Source organism: Chiloscyllium punctatum, chromosome 7 (assembly GCF_047496795.1).
Source record: "Chiloscyllium punctatum isolate Juve2018m chromosome 7, sChiPun1.3, whole genome shotgun sequence".
Lineage (NCBI taxonomy): Eukaryota > Metazoa > Chordata > Chondrichthyes > Orectolobiformes > Hemiscylliidae > Chiloscyllium > Chiloscyllium punctatum.
Genome location: NC_092745.1, coordinates 24,034,862 through 24,055,653, shown reverse-complemented (window position 1 = coordinate 24,055,653; position 20,792 = coordinate 24,034,862). Strand labels below are relative to the sequence as shown.

The 20,792-nt window shown below is 43.5% G+C and overlaps 1 non-coding gene across 1 annotated transcript; it reads right to left on the bottom strand.

The window, feature by feature from the left end:
* Positions 1 to 2,670: 2,670 nt before the first annotated feature.
* trnas-aga (transfer RNA serine (anticodon AGA)) lies at positions 2,671 to 2,752 on the bottom strand. The gene has a single exon. It is a non-coding gene; the product is annotated as a tRNA-Ser (tRNA).
* Between the last annotated feature and the right edge of the window lie 18,040 nt (positions 2,753 to 20,792).

The following is a 20,792-nucleotide window of genomic DNA, read 5'->3' as shown; positions in this document are numbered from 1 at the left end:
GAGCATCAGAAAAGGCTTTTTTTGCCCGCAAGAAATAAATATGTGATTAACCTTTGTTCGTTTCATGTATAAGAACACTGAGACTCCTCTGCACCGCACTTCTTTTGCCTTTCTATCGATTTTAACAGTAGTGTGTCTTTTGATTCTTCCCAACAAAGTATATGACCTCGCATTCCCTACATGAAACTGCATCTGCCAAGAATACTCCAATTGTTGGAGGGAATCCTGAGGACCAGAATGTGCATGTATTTGGAAAGACAAGGAGTGATTCGGGATTGTTAACATGGCTTTGTGCGTGGGAAAACATGTCTCACAAACTTGATTGAGCTTTTTGAAGAAGTAACAAAGAAGCTTGATGAGGGCAGAGCAGTAAATGCGATCTGTATGGACTTCAGTAAGGCGTTCAATAACGTTCCCCATGGGAGACTGATTGGCAAGGTTAGATCTCATGTAACAGCAGTGGACGTAACAACAACCCTTGTGGTACGCCGCCAAGACCTGGACACCAAGAAGAGCATGTTCCAACAACTACAACACCGTTTTCTATTGGCAAGCCAATTACTGATCAAAGCTGCAATCTCTCCCACAGTTCCATTCCTCCGCATTTTGTATAATAGCCTATTATGGGGAAACTTATCGAACAACTTGCTGAAACCCATATATACCACATCAACCGGGTTACTGTCATCTACCTGTTTGGTCACTCTGTCAAAAAAGTCAACATAATTCGTTAGGCAAGGCCTACCCTTCAAAAAACCGTGCTGACCGTCCCTGATCAGATTATTCTTTTCGAGATGGTCATAAATCCTATCTATAATAACCTTTTCCAACACGTTACCAACAACTGCAGTGAGACTCACTGGTTTGTAATTACCAGCGTTGTCTCTACGAAACTTTTTGAACAAGGGAACAACATATGCTATGCTCCATTCCACAGGCACTAGTCCTGTGGAAAACGATGATTTGACGATCAATTCCAAAGGCACATCACTCTCTTCCCTTGCTTCCCAGAGGATCCTAGGGCAGATACCATCCGGCCCAGGGGACTTGTCTGTTTTCACACTCTGCAATATTTCTATCACCTAATCCTTGTGAACCTCAATATCTACGACACTAGACGGAAGTATCTATGTATCTTCGTCGCCAACATTTTCATTTTCTATCGCGAACACTGTCGAAAAATATTTATTTAGTGCTTCGGCATCTCCTCTGACTCCACACAAAACTTCCCACTATTATCCTTGATTGTCCCAAATTTAACTCTCGTCATTCTTTTAGTGCTGACATACCTATGGAAAGCCTTATATTAACCCTGATCCGATCTGCCAACAACGTCTCATGTCTCCTCCTGGCTCTTCTAAGCTCTATTTTTAGGTCTTTCCTGATATCGGTGGAACCCTCGAGCGCTCTAACTGAGTTTTCACGTTTTGTCCAAACATAAGGCTTTTGTCCTTCTTCACCAGGCATTTCACTTCCTTAGTAAACCACGGCTCATGCGTTCTATATCTTCCTCCCTGCCTGACAGGTACATACTTATCTAGGACACACAGGAGCTTTTCCTTGAAAAAGCTCCACATTTTAATGTGCTCATCCCCTGCAGTTTCCTACCCCATTCTACGCTTTCTAAATCTTACCTCATTGCATCGTGATTTCCCTTCCACCAGCTGAAACTCTTGCTCCGTGGAGTACACCTATCCCTTTCCATCACGAAAGTAAACCTGAGAGAATTGTGATCGCTGTCTACACAGTGCTCACCTACTTCCAAATCTAAAACCTGGCCAGGCTCGTTACCCAGTACTAAATCGAAAGTGGCTTCTTCCCTTGAAGGCATGTCGACACACTGTGTCAGGAAGCCCTCCCGCACACACTGGACAAAAACTAACCCATCTATAGTACTCGTACTGTAGCGATCTCAGTCAATATTTGGATATTGTCTTGAGTGTTCCAGAGTTTTTCATTTCCCCACAGTCCAGATGAAATTTGTATTCCTCACATATGGGAGCGAGAATTCCTTCAATGTCTCAGATCAGTTCCTGTGCCGAGAACATCAGAGTCAACGGCCCTTCCCCAACTCGGACTGACAATTTACACTTCTTCATTCTCCTCTGATTCCATTTCCCAAAGAGTTTCTCAAGATTTCCAAAGCTGGAGCCTAAATTATATGGTTTGCTCCCTAAATATTTTTCCAACTGTCAACTGACAATATTGTCACAGTATCTCTTAACAATCCTCTGGCTTGCACCATGTCCAGGCATGAGTAGTCCCGTTTCGTGGAGAGAGTTCCTAGGCTGGTGAGTTTCACTTTGGAACAAAGATGGTTAAGTGGAAATTTCCTGCGGTTGTTTGTAATGATGGGAGAGGGAGAGGTGGGGAATGAGCACTCTGACGAGCAGGAGCAAGTGTTGCCAATGACCAGAGTCAGAGAACAGAGGACAAGGGATGAAAGGAAGCTAATGAAAAGCAGGCACTTCTGCTCAGGACGTTCAACAACAACTGCAGAAACCCGATGTGTCGACCAGTGTATCTGGAAAGAGAAACAGAGATAATGTTTTAAATGTGCAACATTTCTGATGAAGAACTCGAGTTTCTCAAGTCTAATCAAATTACAGGCCTGGTTTGCAAATCGGTCCTCCTGAACTTTGGATTGTTTCAGCAGAAGAGCATTCATGATGTAGTCAGCAGGATTCGAACCTACGTGGGGAAACCCCAATGGATTTCTAATCCGTCGCCTTAACCACTCAGCCATGACTACAGACAGCACCACGCGCTGAGCATTGACCAAATCAGCCGTGATCTCATTGAAAGCTGCCGCTGACTTGAGTTAAATGTTTCCATCTCCATTCATACCTTTGCTGTCATTTGTAAGGTGCGAGACACCAATGTAAAAGAAGAAAAGCACAAAGTTAGGAAAAGATATTTGCAGCCAAATTGAGTCAAAATTATTTATTGAAAGGAAAATCACACTTGGCAATTTGCTAGATCTCTTTGCGAACATGACCAGCAGAGGTAATCAAGGGAGCTATTGATCTGAGTATTCTTGGACATGAAACAAACAAAGGTTAGTGACATATTCATTTCTTTTTTTAGCGAACAAAATGGTCTTTCCTGATGGTAACAATTAAAGAGATGGTTCCCAATAAAAGACAGAGATTAAGTCGCTTGTAGATATACTTCAATGTGATACGATTCACTTTCAGCCCCTAATTACCCCAGAGATGGAGGGGGTGAGTTACTTTTCTTCACTCTTCAACTCCACAGCATGGAGGTACGGACATGAAACCGCTAGAGATGGAGTTCTTGAATTGGGAACCAGCGACACTGAAGGAACTAGGCAAAAGTGAGGACTGCAGATGCTGAAAACCTGACTTTAGATCAGAAAATGCTGGAAAAGCACAGCAGCATCCGAGGAGCAGGAAAGTCGATGTTCCTGTTGATAGTCTTTCTGCGTTCCGCAAACAATTTTCGTTTTTGGCTCAGATTTCCAGCAACTGCAGCTATTTGTATTATGTTAACATTCATAATGTTTTGGACAAAACCAATGACCTGCTAGCATCGGAAAATCGGCAGAAGTACTGGTACACCGATATGTTAGCTGAACAATACAACCATTCCATGAGCGGGGATACGATCCGGGCCACGGTGCTGAGAGTACCGAAACCTCACAAGTAAATAACAAGACAAGGCGATAGATACTATCGTATTTGGTGTAAATAAAACACCCTTTCTGAACATCTTCGTTGCAGATTATTTTCAACTTGTCCACGAAGATATACAAAGTGGGAAAAGGCCAATCCGCCTGTGTGCATTGCGGCTAATCAGAGGGCCATCTATTCCAGTCGCAGTTTCCAACTTTGACCCAAAGTCTCATGAGTTCTAATGTTCCCAGGGCAAATGTCAATGCCTTTATCCTGTGTTCTTAAATGGCACAATAATGGGGCAGATGTATGTCACTTTCACAACGACTTGTAACTCTTTTGAGGAACTCATGCTCATTTTCACATTCAGAAAGACACCCAAACCGACAGAGGTGTCCGTTGTGGTGAGCTGGAGTTTGAAATGGACAATAGGACAAATGCAAAAGCACAGAAGCGACGTCCCGACAGGACTTCAGTGGGGAGCGTCAACGTCGACCACAGTTAAAGTGAGAAAGCCCCCATGAGCCAGGTAGGATTCTGAAGCTACAATCTTCCAATCCGAAGTCAGACGCGTTATCCATTACGCCACTGGCCCAAGAGACACGCTCACTACTGGCAGAATGTCGATATGTAATGTCATTGACTTTCACGGAATCAGAATTGAAAAGGTGAACAAGCAGCGAAGATAATCACCAACACTGCTTCACTTCGAAGTTTCCAATTTGCGAAGCAGTGCCTTTCACTGGCAAAGGAGAAACATTTGTCCTCAGCTGCCTGCTTCAGGGTCGCCTCCTTCTCTGCTGGAAGTGTCCATCGTTTTATTCACAGTCACGACTCGATTTCATGATCCACTCCAGTGAAAACGTGTCATGGTGTCGTCTAAGCAAGACCCTGCCGAAACTCAGCGAGAGACATCTGGTCATTTCGAGCTCAGGATGTGGAATTAGACGAGCTGCGAGACACCTTTTATTTGCGCCGCCACTTCACTGCAAATTAACGGCTCAAAACGAGCCATTGTTAGCATCAGCTTGATTTGTACCATCCTGCAGTGCATTTGCTAAACAACATCAGATAGATCCCATCCGGCCCAGCTGACTTATCTATTTCACACTCTGCAGTATTTCTAATATCTCTTCCTTGTGAATAGCAATCTCTTCTAGTCTAGACGCAAGTATCTCTGTATCTTCCTCGCCAACATTTTCATTATCTAGAGCCAACTCTGTCGAAAAATATTTATTTAGTGCTTCCTCTATCTCCACTGACTCCACAAACGACTTCCCACTATTATCCTTGATTGTCCCAAATTTAACTCTCGTCATTCTTTTATTGCTGACATACCTATGGAAAGCCTTAGGGTTATCCCTGATCGTATCTGCCAACAACTTCTCATGTCTCCTCCTGGCTCTTCTCAGCTCTCTTTTTAGGTCTTTCCTGATGTCGTTGGAAACCTCGAGCGCTCGAACTGAGTTTACACGTTTTGTCCTAACATAAGACTTCTTGTTCTTCTTGACCAGGGATTCCACTTCCTTAGTAAACCATGGCTCACGCGTTCTATAACTTCCTCCCTGCCTGACAGGTACATACTTATCTAGGACACACAGGAGCTTTTCCTTGAATAAGCTCCACATTTTTAATGTGCTCACCCCCTCCAGTTTCCTACCCCGTTCTAGGCTTTCTAAATCTTGCCACATTGCATCGTGATTTCCCTTCCACCAGCTGAAACTCTTGCTCCGTGGAGTACACCCATCCCTTTCCATCATGAAAGTAAACCTGAGAGAATTGTGATCGCTGTTTCCAAAGTGCTCACCTACTTCCAAATCTAAAACCTGGCCAGGGTCGTTACCCAGTACTAAATCGAAAGTAGCTTCTTCCCTTGAAGGCATGTCTACACACTGTGTCAGGAAGCCCTCCCGCACACACTGGACAAAAACTGACCCATCGATAGTACTCGTACTGTAGTGATCCTAGTCAATACTTGGATATTGCCTTGAGTGTTCCAGAGTTTCTCATTGTCCCAGAGTCCAGATGAAGTTTTTATTCCTCACGTATTCTTTCGCGAGAATTCTTTCAATGTCTCAGATCAGTTCAGGACGTTCAATAACAACTGCAGAAACCCGATGGGTCGAGCAGTGTATGTCGAAAGAGAAACAGAGATAATGTTTCAAACGTGGAGCATTTCTGATGAAGCACTCGAGTTTCCCAAATCTAATCAAATTGCAGGCCTAGTTTGCAAAGTAGGCTTTCTGAACTTTATCTAGAAATATTTCCAGCTGGAAAGCATTCATAACGTAGTCAGTAGGATTCGAACCGACGTGGGGAAACCCCAATGAATTGTTAAACCACCGCCTTAATCGCTTGGCCATGACTACAGATGGCGGTGTTGAGCATTAACAAAATCAACCGTGATCTCATTGAAAGCTTCCGCTGACTTGATGAGTTAAATGCTTCCATCTCCATTCATACCTTTGCTGTCATTTGTATGGTGCGAGACACCAATGTAAAAGAAGAATAGCACAAAGTTAGGAAAAGATATTTGTAGGCAAACTGAGTCAAAATTATTTATTGAAAGGAAAAGCACACTTGGCAATTTGCTAGATTTCTTTGCGAACATGACCAGGAGAGGTAATCAAGGGAGCTATTGACTGAGTATTCTTGAACATGAAACAATCAAAGGTTAATGACATATTCATTTCTTTTTCTGGCGAAGGAACTGGTCTTTCCAGATGCTCACAATGACAGAGATTTTTCCCAATTAAAGACGGCAAATAAGTCCCATCTCACGCTGACACCATCGTGAGCGCTGCTGCTGTTTCACAATGCCACAGAGTCAGGGTCAATTCCCGTCTCAAGCAATTGAATGTGTTCAGTTTGCACATTCTCCCTGTGGCTGCGTGCGCTTGCTCTGGTTTTCTCCCACAGTCCAGAAATGTATCGGTTGGATGAAATGGCCGTGATAAATTGACGGGGTTAAATGAGAGGAATGCATTTGTGCTGGGGCGGGTCGGTGTGGAGTTGCTGGGCCGAAGGGCCTGTTTCCACATTGTAAGTATTCTAATCTACAGTAATCAATGACCAAGGTACAGCGCACGTTGTTCGATGGGGCATATATAACTTTTCGATTGTTTTTCTTCAAAGTTTCTTACAATTCAAACGGGAGAGGAAGAATGAAAATGAATTTCTCCCATAATTCTTGCCTTCTTTTATCATTCACAGGCGGTATTTTTTTCCTGTATGTTTTTTTTTATGCACTGTGGTTACTGTTAGTGTTCTTGTAAGCTACACCGGCTGGTTTCCACTTTCCTCAATGTTCCTCATCTCTACCCAAATCACTTTCCATCCTTATCTCCTGAATCAAATTAATCTCTAACCATTGCATAATTGCCACAGAAACTGGGCTTTTCACACGCCGATGTATGACATTTCCCAATATTAATTGATCGTTTACTGTGTTGCAATTGCGCACGAGAAGAGGAAAACAAAACAGAGGCCGGTGGTCCTGGGTTTCAAACACACGTAATTGCAGCGAAAACGCAGATTACTGCACACAATGCGATCACGGAAGCATGTACCGAACCGTCAGGAAGCACACAATAAGTACAATGCTGGAGGTCATGTCAGGAACAGGACCAGAAACACAACAGAAATACGTCTCTTGGGTAGTATTTTGGACGTATTTCTCAATGAGCTATCGTGTTTTACATATGTTTCATCGGGAGTTACCTCACACAAGGAAGCAACCAGTGCTGCAGACGGTCATATATTCCGAGCTCCAAGTCCCGGAGTCAGAGACACTCTGTGTGTACCGACAAGGAACAGCTGTGCATGGGGTTTACAGGGTAACTGAACTGCATGAATGCAGCTCGATGGTCGTCTGTCTGCTTCTCCTCTATAGTTTTCTGTGCAGTCCCTGCGTGCAATCTTGTCAACTATGTTTGTCCGGGACAAGATGGGCATTGGTCACTTGTCTCTGAGAGAGGCTGTTGGTTTATGTGTTGTCATAATTCCGAGTGTAAGGAGGAAGCTGGCTGTCATTTCCCAGAAACTCACTTTAATAAATGGAAGCGTGCTTTTTAACTTGCCGCGTGGCATATCCTCATTGCAAAGTTCGTGCACTGCGAATCACGTTGCGGGACTATCCAATTTTGGCAAAGAATTTGAGTGGCATTCACGAGTTGCCACGACCCAGCTATCCCTAGTGGCAATACGGACAAATGGCAAGAACTACAAATTCGACTAGAGCAGCACAGGTTTAATGTGACAGGGCAAACAGAAGGCAGCCAGAAGATTTCTGGGTGTAGGGTGATCACCCAAGGTACCTTTTCATAATAAAGTCTGTGCATCAGTAGAATCTGGGACCAAAGTAGTTTATGTTGGTTATTCATATTCCAGACAACTTGTGTTGTTCCCCGTTTACTCTGAAAGTGAATAGACATAGTTATTTCACTGTTATTTCGAAAGAAGATCCTGCATTGAATCTATTCGCCATTCTTTGATGCTGTGGCGAAAAGGTGGGCAATCGCGATGTGAAACGTTGCTATACTTTCATTTCCTTCATTACTGTCCTGGTGAGGGAGAAAGGTGATTAGCTCTCTCGATCAGATGGGGGCACCGGCGCATTGATGGGCTAATTTAATCAGGATATAATTGGAAATGTTCACTTTTAATGGTTCGTTGTTGTGTTTTGTTTTATGATACTTGAGCACTTTCTGGGACTTGGCAATACACTCAATCTCCAGTAAGTTTGGAATTGCCTCGCTATTATTTGTGCGAGTAGTTCATGTCAGAGACGACTCACAGTGCCTCACAAACAGCACTTAAGCTTCGGTGTGTCTGATCATGGTACTGCATTTTCAGTTTTGAGTCCGTTCGACGATAAGAGCTGTCAGTTTTTGTATTCGCTGGAGAGCAAAGTGGGTAATGCGATATGTGAGGTATTTTTCTTCAGCTAAAATCTTTGATGGCGAACTTGGGAAAGTGACAAGAAGAATGGTCATTGGCAGCAAATATCTGGAAAACCTTCATCTCTGGATCGGTTGGGCTCATCCACCCTCCAAACAAAATAGCCAAACTCGCTGGCTGAGTTACAAACATCATGCGTTTTGTTTTTGCAAATGGTTTATTCAAACCGTTGCCGGTGGCTGGAGCATCTCAGACTTGTCGAGCATGGAAACAAATCCCGCGATCCAACTTGCCCTTGCTGAATAGATAACCGAAATTAATCCATACATATCTGCCAATATTTGTGCCTTATCTCTCCGAGGTCTTCCCGTCTATACACCCATTCAGATGCCTTTGAAATGTTGTGAGTGCACCAGACTCTGCCACTAAATGTGGCAATTCATTCCACACACACAAAAGTTCTGTGTGAAAAACATGTGTCCCTCACATCCCTTTTAAAATTTTTCCTCCCTCACATTAAACATTTGCTATGTAGATTTGAACTCGCGTGTCTTGTGAAGAAGTTCTCCCTAACTATTTACTCTGTCTGTCTTCCTCATGATTTTATACGCTTCTGTGAGGCCATATCGATGCACTGAAGCTCCTGGGAATCTGAAGAAGCCAATTCAGTTTCGTTCTCATGTCCAAGCAGTGCAAACCTTGCAAATCCTTGTAAAGGTTTTCTAAACTTACACTTGCAAGAAGTGTGTCCAGCTGCAGCACTTGTTTGGCCGCGTGGCCACTCTGGAGCTGCGGGTGGACTCACTGTGGAGTATCAGCAATTCTGGAGAGTTATGTTGCCTCCCAGGTGCTCAGGCCAGGGATGTCGCCCATCGGCTGAAGAGCATTCGAAAAGGGGATCATGAACAGCCAGTTGTCTTAGTGCATACAGGCACCAACGAAAGAAAAACGAGATGAGGACCTGCAGGGAGAATTCAGGGAGCTAGGAGAGAAATTAAAGAGGAGGACCTCAAAGGTAGTAATCTCAGGATTACTGCTGGTGCCGTGTGACTGCCAGCGTAGATTTGAATTAAAAAACGGCACGGTGAACACGTGAGTTGAGGAATGGTGCTGCAGGGCGGGTTTGAAATTTGTTGGATTTTGTGACCAGTTCTTGGGAATGTGGGACTATAAGAAAATTGACGATCTACATCTGAACCAGACGGGAACGAATGTCCTTTCGGGAGTTTCTGCTGCTGCTGTTGGGGACGTTTTATAATAATGTGGCAGGGGGCTGGGAACCACAAGAGTAAATAAGTCGACAGTGAAGTGGAAAGTGGAAACGCTAAGAATCTGGAAGATAGCATTAATAATGGGAAGAGTAGGCAGAGAGCAGATGAATGCAAAAGAACTGGTGTCCTGAAATGCATCTACTTTAATGCATGGAGTATAGACAGATGAACTTAGGGCTTAGGTTGGTGCCTGGGAATATGACGTTATTGCGATCACAGAGATTTAGTTGAAGGAAGGTCATGGTTGGCAACCAAATGTTCTAGGATATAGACGCTTCAGACGGGACAGGGAGGGAAGTAAAAGGGGAAGGAGTGGCATTGCTGGTCACGGATGATATCATGGCTGTGCGAAAGGAGGACACCATATAGGGCTTGGGTCGTGAGACACTATGGATGGAGAAGTGAAATAAGAAGGGTGAGGTTAGATTTTTGGGGCTGTATTACAGTGAGCGTGAGGTGTAAGAAAAAATATTTAAACAGATCATGGAAAGACGTAGAGGCAATAATTTAGTGTTGATTGGAGATTTCCGTGTTCCCAACATTGACCGGGATACTCTTAGCGTCAGAGGTCTGGATGGGATACCATTTGTAAGAAACCTCCAGTTGAGTTTTCTGGAGCGGTATATCAAGAGTCCGACGAGGGAATAGGCCATATTGGAACTGATATTGGGGAATAAGCCAGGGCTGGTGATAGCAATTGCTGTGGGTGATTTCTTTGGGAAGTGTCCAATATTCTGTAAGTTTTAGAATACTCATTGACAAAGATGAGAGTGGTCCTCAGGAAAGAGTACTAAACTAGGCCAAAGCTAATTATATCAATATTATGCAGGAGGTCGGAAATGTGGATTGGACACAGCTATTTGTAGGAAGGTCCACAGTTCATATGTGGCAGGCATTCAAAGATAGTTTAAATATAGTGCAGGATAGGCATGTCCCGTTGAAGGCAAAGGTTTCGAAAGGCAATATTCGTGAACTGTTGATGACAGGACAATTGCACGACTCGCCAAGAAGAAAAGGGAAGCATACATAATGCCTCGGCAGCTAACAACATAATGGTCCCTGGAGGAACATGTGAAGAGTAGGAAAAGTCTTAAACGAGGAATCAAGGGGGTTAAAAGGTGTCATGAAACAACCTCACCATAGCACAATTAAGGAGAATCTTAAAGCCTATTATTCATATATAAGAAGCAAGCAGGTAACCAGAGAAAGGATTGTTCCACTAAAGGAAAATTAAGGAAGGCTGTATGTCGAATCTGAGAGAGTGGATATGATTCTGAATGATTATTTTGCATCAGTGTTCACTGAAGAGAGGAACATGATGAATGTTGAGTCTAGAGTAAGACATTTGATTAGTCTGGATCATGTTGACATAACTAGGGAAGCTGTGTTGGGCAGGATAGGGGTAATTAATGTGGACAAATCCCCAGGAATGGATGGGATCTATTCCTGGTTCCTGGGTGATGTGAGAGAGGCAATAGCTGGGCCCCTGACAGATATCTTCGTGGCATCCTTCGGCACAGGTGAGGTTCTGGCCGACTGGAACGTTGCTCATATTTTCCCCTGTACAGGAAGGATAAGAGGGATATTCCGGATAACTACAGAACAATGGGCCCAACATCAGTGTTGGGAAAGTTGCTGGAGAAGGTACTGAGAGATTGGATCTATTCATATTTAGAAAATAATGTGCATATCAGTGAGAGGCATAGAGTTTTGCGGGGAAGTGCCCAAGCTGATAGATGAAGGAAAGGCTGTTGATGTCATATACATGCACTACAGTAAGGAGTTAGATAAGGTTCCCCATGGTAACCAAATACAGAACGTAAAGTAACGTGATGTGCAGGGTGTTCTAGACTGGTGAATAAAGAATTAGTTGAGCAATAGGAGACAGAGAGTGGCAGTTGAATGGAGTTTCTGGAAATTGAGAAAGATGACCAGTAGTGCTCTGCAGGGGTCAGTGTTGCGGCCACTGTTGTTGGTGATATACTTAAATGATCTGGAAGAGAGCACTGTTGCAATGATCAGAAAGTTTGCAGATGACTCGAAGATTTCTGGAAAAAGCAGAAATTATAAGTGACTGTTAAAGAATACAGGAGGATATAGATATACTGGAAAGTTGGGCAGAAAAGTGGCAGCTGGAGTTCAAAACAGACAAATGTGAGGTGACGCATTTCGGTCAGTCTCATTCTAGATGGGGTTATACAAAAAACGGAAGAGCTTTGGGGAAAATAAAAAGTTGATGGACAGAGAGGTCTGTGAGTGCAGGTACATTATACACTGAAGTTTGCTGCACAGGTGGATAGAGTAGTCAAGCAGGCATATAGTATGCTTGGCTTCATTGGATGGGGTATTGAATAAAATGGCTGGCAAGCCTTTTTAAAATTGAACAATACATTGGTCTGGCCACACTTAGAATACTGTGTAAATTTCTGGTCGCCACATTACCAAAAGGATATGGACGCTTTGGAGAGGGGGTGTAAAAGGTTTAAGCAGATGTTGCCTCGTATGGGAGGTGCAATCTAGGAAGAGAGGTTGAGTAGGTTAGGTTTGTTTTCATTAGAAAAAAGGAGTTTGAGGGAGACCGTTTTGAGGTTTGCAAAATCATGTAGGGTACAGACAGGGTAGATAGAGGAAAGTTTTATTTCCCAGGTTGAAGGATTAAATATCGAGAGGTCACGCTTTCAAGGTGAGAGGTAAAAACTTTAAGAGGGATACACGCAGCAACGACTTGACACAGCGGATGGTGGGTGTCTGGAACGCGTTCCCAGCAGAGACGGGAGAGGTAATCACGGTAGATACACTTAAGAGGCGTCTGGACAGATGCCTGAGTAGGTGGGGAGCAGAGGGATACAGATGCTTAGGAATTGGGTGACAGGTTTAAACAGTAGATTTGGATCGGCTCAGGATTGAATGGATGAAGGGCCTGTTCCTTGTCTGTACATTTTTTTTTGGTCTTTCTTCTTAAATTACGCCAATTTCAAATTTGCGAGGTGCACCGTGCTTGGTTAGCTCAGTCGGTGCAGTGGGAGATGCTTAATCTGAGGGTGGTGGGTGCAAGCCTCACAATGGGCGCTTTCACTGCTTAATACAATTCCGGCTCGTCGTTCCACGTGCAGTATTCTTGCTGCTTTCATTGACACATCTGTCCGCCTGCTTTTGATCACACGTCGGTTTCTGAGTGAACACTGTTTCCATTTTACTGGAGGCGCCAGAGACAACTTTATCAGTGCAGCCGAAAATACAATGAATGATGTCCGTTTGAAAACGTGAGGTTCCAAACCAACCGTGCACCACCCAAAGTGTTCAAAGGCACGGAAAGCGAAAGGCCACTTGCGAGGGGTCTGACAGAGACGGATCAATGTCACATGGCTCCTGAACCAATTTTCAGTGATTCAGATGGTTCTGATGGAAACCGAAGGGTACTCTCCCTCAACGTTTTGCAATTGTTCTTCCTGTGTTTAACGTAATGAACATATATTGTCAGTAACGAGAATGGAGGTGCGGCAGGATCGTGAGGTTTCAGTGTGGGACATAGACACAGTAAGTCAAACATACCCAGAGCACGGGAGAGCTGTTTGGTCCAGGATCACTGCCATCTTCTGTTTCAGAATCAACAAATGAAATTACTGGAAAATCTCAGCAGGTCTGGTAGCATCTTGGAAATATAAATCGATTTAAGACTTCAGGACTAGTGGCACTTCTTTTCCATGTCCATCTCCACCTGCTTTTGCACACTCTTCCTTTTTATTGAATGTCTCCTGACTTCCAACTTTATATTCAGCTTCTCTTTTATTACTTCCTCTCCAACAATTTTCCCAGTCTCCAATTTTGTATCAGACCTGTTCCATCTTTCACATTGCCCAGGACTTCGAACTGAACAAATAACTGTTTCTATTTCCTTAGATAGCAGATGGCCAGAGACTGGAAGGCAGCGTTGTTCCGAAAACTCCTCCATGATTCACCCCGAATCCACAGGGAGTAAGACGGTTACACACAGCAGAATACGACACCATGTTCTCCAATCCCCCCATGCCAACTCAAAGCGGCCACTGCAGCTTCAATCAGGGCTTCCTGCCAAACCCTGGGACACAGCTCGTGGATGCTCCTTTCTCATTAACTGCTCTTCCCGTGGGAAAGGAACAAAACTTCCATTTTAAATTGGAAACGGCTTCAGGAGATTGGAAGGTTGTTCCTGTGCTTGGAACGTGCTTTAAACAAAACTCCTGTCTTGAAAATAAGAAGTGGTAAACGTTTTAGGCAGGAAGAACGAAGAAAATGTTGATTGTGAGGACTCTGTCTCGTCAGCAGATGGGAAATTCCCAACATTGTAAACGGAAATGATTGGGTTTCCTAAGGTAACATTCCGACTGATTTACTGTCTGCCAGAGTGACTGGAAATCACTCCGTATGAAAATATTCGGGTTGAATCTTAAATGCCGGGACAAGTGCTAAATAGATTGTAATGTTTTGAAGAAATAACAAAAGTGAAAGATGTAAATTATGTTCTTTGTGATTGGAAGGAATGATCTGGATCTTTGCAAATTGCTGTGCCAGGTGAATTGTGCTCAGTATAAAATAGCAAACTAATTCGTCGTGTGGCAAGCCTGGATATCTCAGTGCGATGAAATGTGAGGTGTTTAATCAGAGTCGTGCGTCCAAGCCCCATAATAGTCGTTTTCACTGTTTAATCGAGTTCCAGCTCTTCGTTCCACATGCAGAATTGCAAACCAACGCTGGTGGAGCATTCGTGTTTCTTTCATTGACACATATGTCCTCCTGCTTTGATCACATGCCGGTTTCTGAGTGAAAACTGTCTGCACTTCACTGGAAGCGCCAGAGTCAACTTTATCAGTGCAGCTGAAAATACTATGAATGATGTCCATTTCAAAACGTGAGATTCCACTACATCCGTGCACTCTCCAAAGTATTCAAAGACACAGAACGCGAATGGCCATTTATTCGTGGTCTGACAGAGACGGCTTAATGTCTCATGGGCCCTGAACAACAATTAACTGATTCAGAATGTGCTGATGGAACGGAACGGAGCTCTCCCTGAACGTTTTGCAATTGTTCTTGTGTGTGCTCATGTAAGTTTATGTAATGAACAGTTTATTGCCAGTAACGAGGGTGGGGATGGGGAAGGATTCTGAGGTTTCAGTGTGGGACAAACGTGATCTGATCAAACGGGTAAGTCAAATATTCCTAGAACATGGAAGAGCTGATTGGTCCAGGATGACTCCCATCTTCTGTTTCAGAATCAACAAAATGAAATTGCTGGAAATTCTCAGCAGGTCCGGTCGCATCTTGAAAATGAAAACCGAATGAGATTTCGGGACTGGTGACACTTCTTTTTCCATCTCCATGTTCCTCTGCCTTTCTACAAACTTCCTTTTTATTGAACTTGTCCTGACTTCAAACTTTATATTCAGCTTCACATTTATTGCTTCCTCTCCAAACATTTTCCCAGTCTCTAAAATTTCCTTAGATACCAGATGGCCAGAGATTGGAAGACATAGGAGGACGGTTAGCGCCTTCAGAATATCTAGTCTGCTCCGCCATTCGATTTGGCTAATATCGTTCTGAGCCCCATACTCCAATCCTCTTCCTGAACACTTAATCCCCAGTCTTAGGATCCAGTCTTTTTCCCAGGGTGGGTCCGAATCCGTCCCAAAACCCTCCACATGTGTTTGCAGCTGTTACACCGTGTCTACGTGTCATCAATCTCAGTTTCAGTGATTCTCGGCAAACACGAACTCTTCTGAGCAGCTCGATCGGGTCTCTGGCCCCACTGTGATCCTGTGGTGGAGCAGTAATCATCTTCATCTCCTACGGAAAGGATCGGCGCTTCAAAATAAAACCCACAGAAAGAAAGATAGGCTTGTGAGTCAAGATATGTGGAGGTAATTGCTTTCTGACCTGGTCAGCAAAACTTACTCTGTATATCCCCCCACATTCTAGCTGTTGTGGTGAAAGGGAATGCAAGTCCAATTAATTGCCATCTACGCTTTTATTTGAGATGTATTCTTCCTTGTTCTGAATATACAGGGATGTTTCCAGCACTGATGGTCACCATTTCTAAGAGTGCATGCCGCGAGCCCTGATATTTTCTGGAGAGTAGCAGTATCAGTTTGTGCGAAAGTGGCCCAGTACAAAGCTTAGAAGAAACATTGTTGTTCCCTCTTTACGGACGAAAGTCTTTCATATCATGATTGACGGGGCTTTATTGCATATTCATCAGCAAGCCTTGTTTTGAATTTACTCGCTCAATACTACTGTAGCGGTGGAAAGAATATAATTCCGAATACCTGCTGCGTGAATTTCATTTTCAAATTTCTATTCGCAGTGGTCCTTCATATGTGGCGATGTTTATATCACTGCTGGCCATCCTGTTTAAGAGTACAGTTACATATGTTCCTCTGTCTTGGCGCTGCAGGAAAAATTGTCTGCGCCTTTTCAGCCAATATTTCCTGGATATTTCAACATGGTATTCTTTATTTTTTCCATCATGTCCACTTTAAGGACACAGTTACCGGGCACTGATCCTTTCTGTAACAACAGGACCGCATTTACTTTACATGGGAAGGTGGCCTGGATCAGGAACAAGGAGAGCATTCATTTCCTCCTGTCACAGCGAAAACTGGATTCATGATTTTAGTCTCTGTCAAATGCATCCGAAAATGTGCTCTGAAAGTTTCATCTGAAAGTTTTCATTTGGCGTTTCTCAACGTGTGTCAACCAAAACCAGAAATCCTCAATCATAGTTTGGAGCAGTTCACATATTCGAGTTTCGAAGCAGCAGACACGCATACAGTTCATTCAGAATGAAAAGCTTTACATGGCACAGATGACCTATCGACTCTTGTTCTCATACTGTTGCTAATATTACCGTGTGGCCTGAAGTCTAAGCCATGTTGTAACTGAAAATGAGGAAATCACAGACAGGCTGCCGAATGACAGTATGTATTTTGTTTTCTTGTTCTCACACAGTTCCAGGAAAGTATGACAGCGAGGGAGAGGAATGCAAGTCACGTGCAGCTCTGGTGAAACACCTTCTGTCTGATTCAGTCATCAACAAGAAACGTGAATGTGACTAAAGCGGGAAACCTTTTCACAACTCGGACAAAGAGCAATCACGAACAGTGACCACCTCTTTGACATCTCAGATCGCCTTTGACCTTCCCTGAATATGTATAGGAACTAATTTTTGCACACCTCAAAGTGAGAACTGTTTGATTTACCGACAATAAGTGAGTCACATGTCCTGGATTCCCACATAGGTTTCCAACTCAGCTTGCAGCCAGGTGGCAGTTGCTCATGGCTCTGCTGGATAATGCACTATTATGGAGAAATAAAATGAAAGTTGGAACTCTTATTGGCTGTGGGTTTTGAATAATATTGCTACGTGTTCTGCTATTCTCGGATTCCAGTGCTAAACCAGTTTTTCAGTTCATCTGAGCAGCAGGAGAGTCGGCGTTTCTGGCAGGAGCAGAATTCATCATCTCCAGTGATCACTTTATCTGAGGGGAGAGAGTGAACAAAGTTTCACACAGCGACTAATCGGAATTGCATTCCGTTTCAGCATGTCAGCAGATATGGGCTAGCAAATTCAAAGCCATATTTGCTGATGAGAACAACAAGCACGACCGCTCATATAGAGCAATTCCTTCCTACCGCTTATTCTGCAGAACTGGTACAGTTGCAGTGAGTATGCTGCAGGGTATCATCAGGTACATGATCTTGGGTTTCCAGTTTTGGCCGGTGTGCTCTCGTGGCTGAGCAAGCTGACACTCTGTTTTCAGATTCCACTTCTTAAGAAGGCTAGTGTTTGTATCCCTGCGCGGCCACGTGTGCTAATGGATTAAGCTGGTAACGTTTTGCAGGGATGAGCTGTGTTAAAGTTGAACAGAAAAAAAAGCAGTCATTTCTTCGAACCCGGCTGTGATGTGGCACAGCAGAAAACAACCAACATGTCAGTGCCCACGCTGTTTTCCCCTTCTGCTGTAGTTGTCACGTTCCCCTCCAGCTCGAAAGGCCACCAGCATAATATGCGACTCAAAAACAGGCTGCGCCAATCTTTCATATTCCAGACAATTTGCATTTTTCACCGTTTCTCTGAAAGTGAATGGAGATATTTATTTCCCTGTAGATGTGAAATTAGGTTCTACATTGAATCTGCTCGCAGTTTTCTGTTGTTGTTGCATAAAGGAGGGAAATTGCGATATGAAACTTGGTTACTTTTCCCTAATTTCCTTAATTTCTGTCCTGATGAGAGAGAATGGTGATTGGTATTCTCGATCCGGTGGAGACATCAGCCTAATTGTTAACCTCATCTAATTGAGACTGTAATTGGCAATCTTCAGTTTTCATGGTTCATTGTTAGTCAGTTCTGATTCATGTTACTTGAGCACTTTCCTGGAAGTATTGGTGCTCTAAGGCGTCAGTACGTTGAAAGCACCATTTGGAATTGCCTCGCTGCAATTTGTATGAGCAGCTCATGACCTTGACGACTCGCTCTGCCTCACAGACAGCATTCATGAGTCTGTGTGTCTGAAAATATGTTCTTTTTGTCAGTTCTGCTTCTGTTCATGAGTTGTCAGGTTTTGGTTTCGCTGGAGACACACACACAGACAAAGATCCACATGCACACATATATTTTGTGTGGTGAATTTTTTTGGTACTTTCAGTTACATTGCAATTTGCTCAGAAACCACAAACATTCATGTAGAACTCTGAGCTCAAAAACTGCATGAAATTATGTAAAACTCTGTTATCTCACTTTTTGGATTGGAATCAATCTAAACATCAGGTCAGAGACAGAGAACTCAGGGGGCTAACACCTTCAACATATTGTCTAGCTATTACCATTGTTAACAGCTAACCCGAGAACTTTTAAAAAAAGGGTTTTGTGATTTACACATAGAATACAGTGATAGTTTCACTTCTTTCAACAGATGAAAGGCTTAACAGACAATCAATTCTTCAATGTGTAATTTCAGTTACATCACACTGCAAATTTTTGCTATAAATTCTGTGTTACGATCGAGCCCTCCCCAAACACCTGATGAAGGAGTATCGCTCCGAAAGCTAGTGTTCTTCCAATTAAAGCTGTTGGACGATAACCTGGTGTTGTGTGATTTTTGACTTGGTACACCCCAGTCCAACACCGGCATCTCCGAATCACAACTTATTCCCGACAGCTTGCAAGTGTTCCCTTAGAAATGGCAGCTTTTGGAAACGTATTACTGGGACAAAGTCATTGCTCAATATGATGGGATGCACCGTCAATCGCTAATTACTCGAGAGATTGAGATCTTGAGTTACTCCGCAGAACCCTGGATGTCCTCAGTAGCGGGGTACTGGCGTGATGCCATGAGGCAAGGATTTAGAAGTAGTGACATTGAAGGAACAGCGAGATATTTTCAACTGGGAAACGCGAGAACCTTGGAGGGGTAATTGCGGTGATAGCTTTCGCTTGTATTTGCTGCCATTGTCCTTCCAGACAGATGCTGATCGATCACTGAATTGTTCTGGCAGGATCCGTATGAGTGTTCTGGGTGCAACCAGGATTTAGTTTTCATTCGGATAATTCACAAGAAGAGAATTAAATCTTCATTTCCTGACTGGGAATGAAAGTCTGTTCTGGGCAATGCAAACTCAGACTTGTATGCAGGGATGTCCATTGATACTGCAGTAGCCATTGGGATCTGTACAAACTCTAGTGCCTGCTCTTCACATCATAATCGTCTTCGTCAGAGTGTTTCTCTCTCCAAGTTTCCAAGTTGGTTCATATTATCACCCTTGGTTTCAATGTGAAGAAGGCAATGCTGTGATAATCTGCTGTTGTTCAGCAGATATATTGCAGCAAATTAAGTAAAGACTGATGCTAACACGAGCTCGTTTTGAGCTGCGCTGATGTGTTGGCAGCAAGAAAGGCAACGTTCAACTCGCCTCATTCGGATGACGGGCTCGAAATGACCAGTGGTTTCTCGCTGAATTAGTTCAGGCTCTGGAATGTAAAAAACTTCAAGTATGAAAGCACAGTGAAAGGAAATGTTTCACTGAGTGGGGAATTCCAAGTGAAACAGTGGCGGTGATTATGTTTGCTGATTCTTCACCTTGTGAATTCTGTTCCCCTGATGTGGACGTTTACATTACCTATAGACAAACTATCACTTCCAAACATGGTCTTTGGGTCAGTAACGGAATTGGTAACACGCCTGACGTCGAATTAGGGGATTGTCTGTTCGCATTTAAAATCACGAGGATGCAGCGAGCTCGTCCATTCCTGTTGTCTGTCGGGAATGGAAGGGTTTGGGTTTTCAAATTTACAGTTTCTTTCGTTCACTTCAAATTCTAGCTCAGATCAACGTCTCTCATTCTCTGTAGACTGGCTTTGGTTGAACCAAAACCTCCCTTTCGGAGGTTGAACTTGCATGTTGGAGCGGACATCTGAAGTGAAGCACAAGGAGCTGGTCAAATCCTGAGAACTCTGCCACTCTCGGGGAATGTGTCTGTGTGTCTCTTTCTGTGGGAGACACGACGTGGGTAACAACACAGTGTGACTATGTCAAACTTCAATCCCATTGTTGTGTCATCTAAGATCAAAGCGAGAACCTCACTGCCATTTGCAGTGGAAACATCAGAACACATAAGGTTATGGACCAAAGCTGGAAACTGGGAATAGAATAGATGAATGTCTTTAAACCAAACTGCACCATGGGCCAAATGGGATTTTCCATTCTGCAAAACTTGAAGACGAGTAGAAACCAATCTTCAGTGAAACTGATAAGAAATGAAATGGAAAATCCATTTAATTGAGAATAAGTGCAAGAGTGTCTCTCTTCATTCCGTGTAATCTCGTAGTTAGGATTTGGAACTCTAACCACAATAGTGTTGGTTCTATTCTCGGACAGGGAATGCATGTTTTATTGTGCAAATATATCGTGGTACCAGTATTTCTTACCACTGGTCCGAACCTGGTAATGCTTGG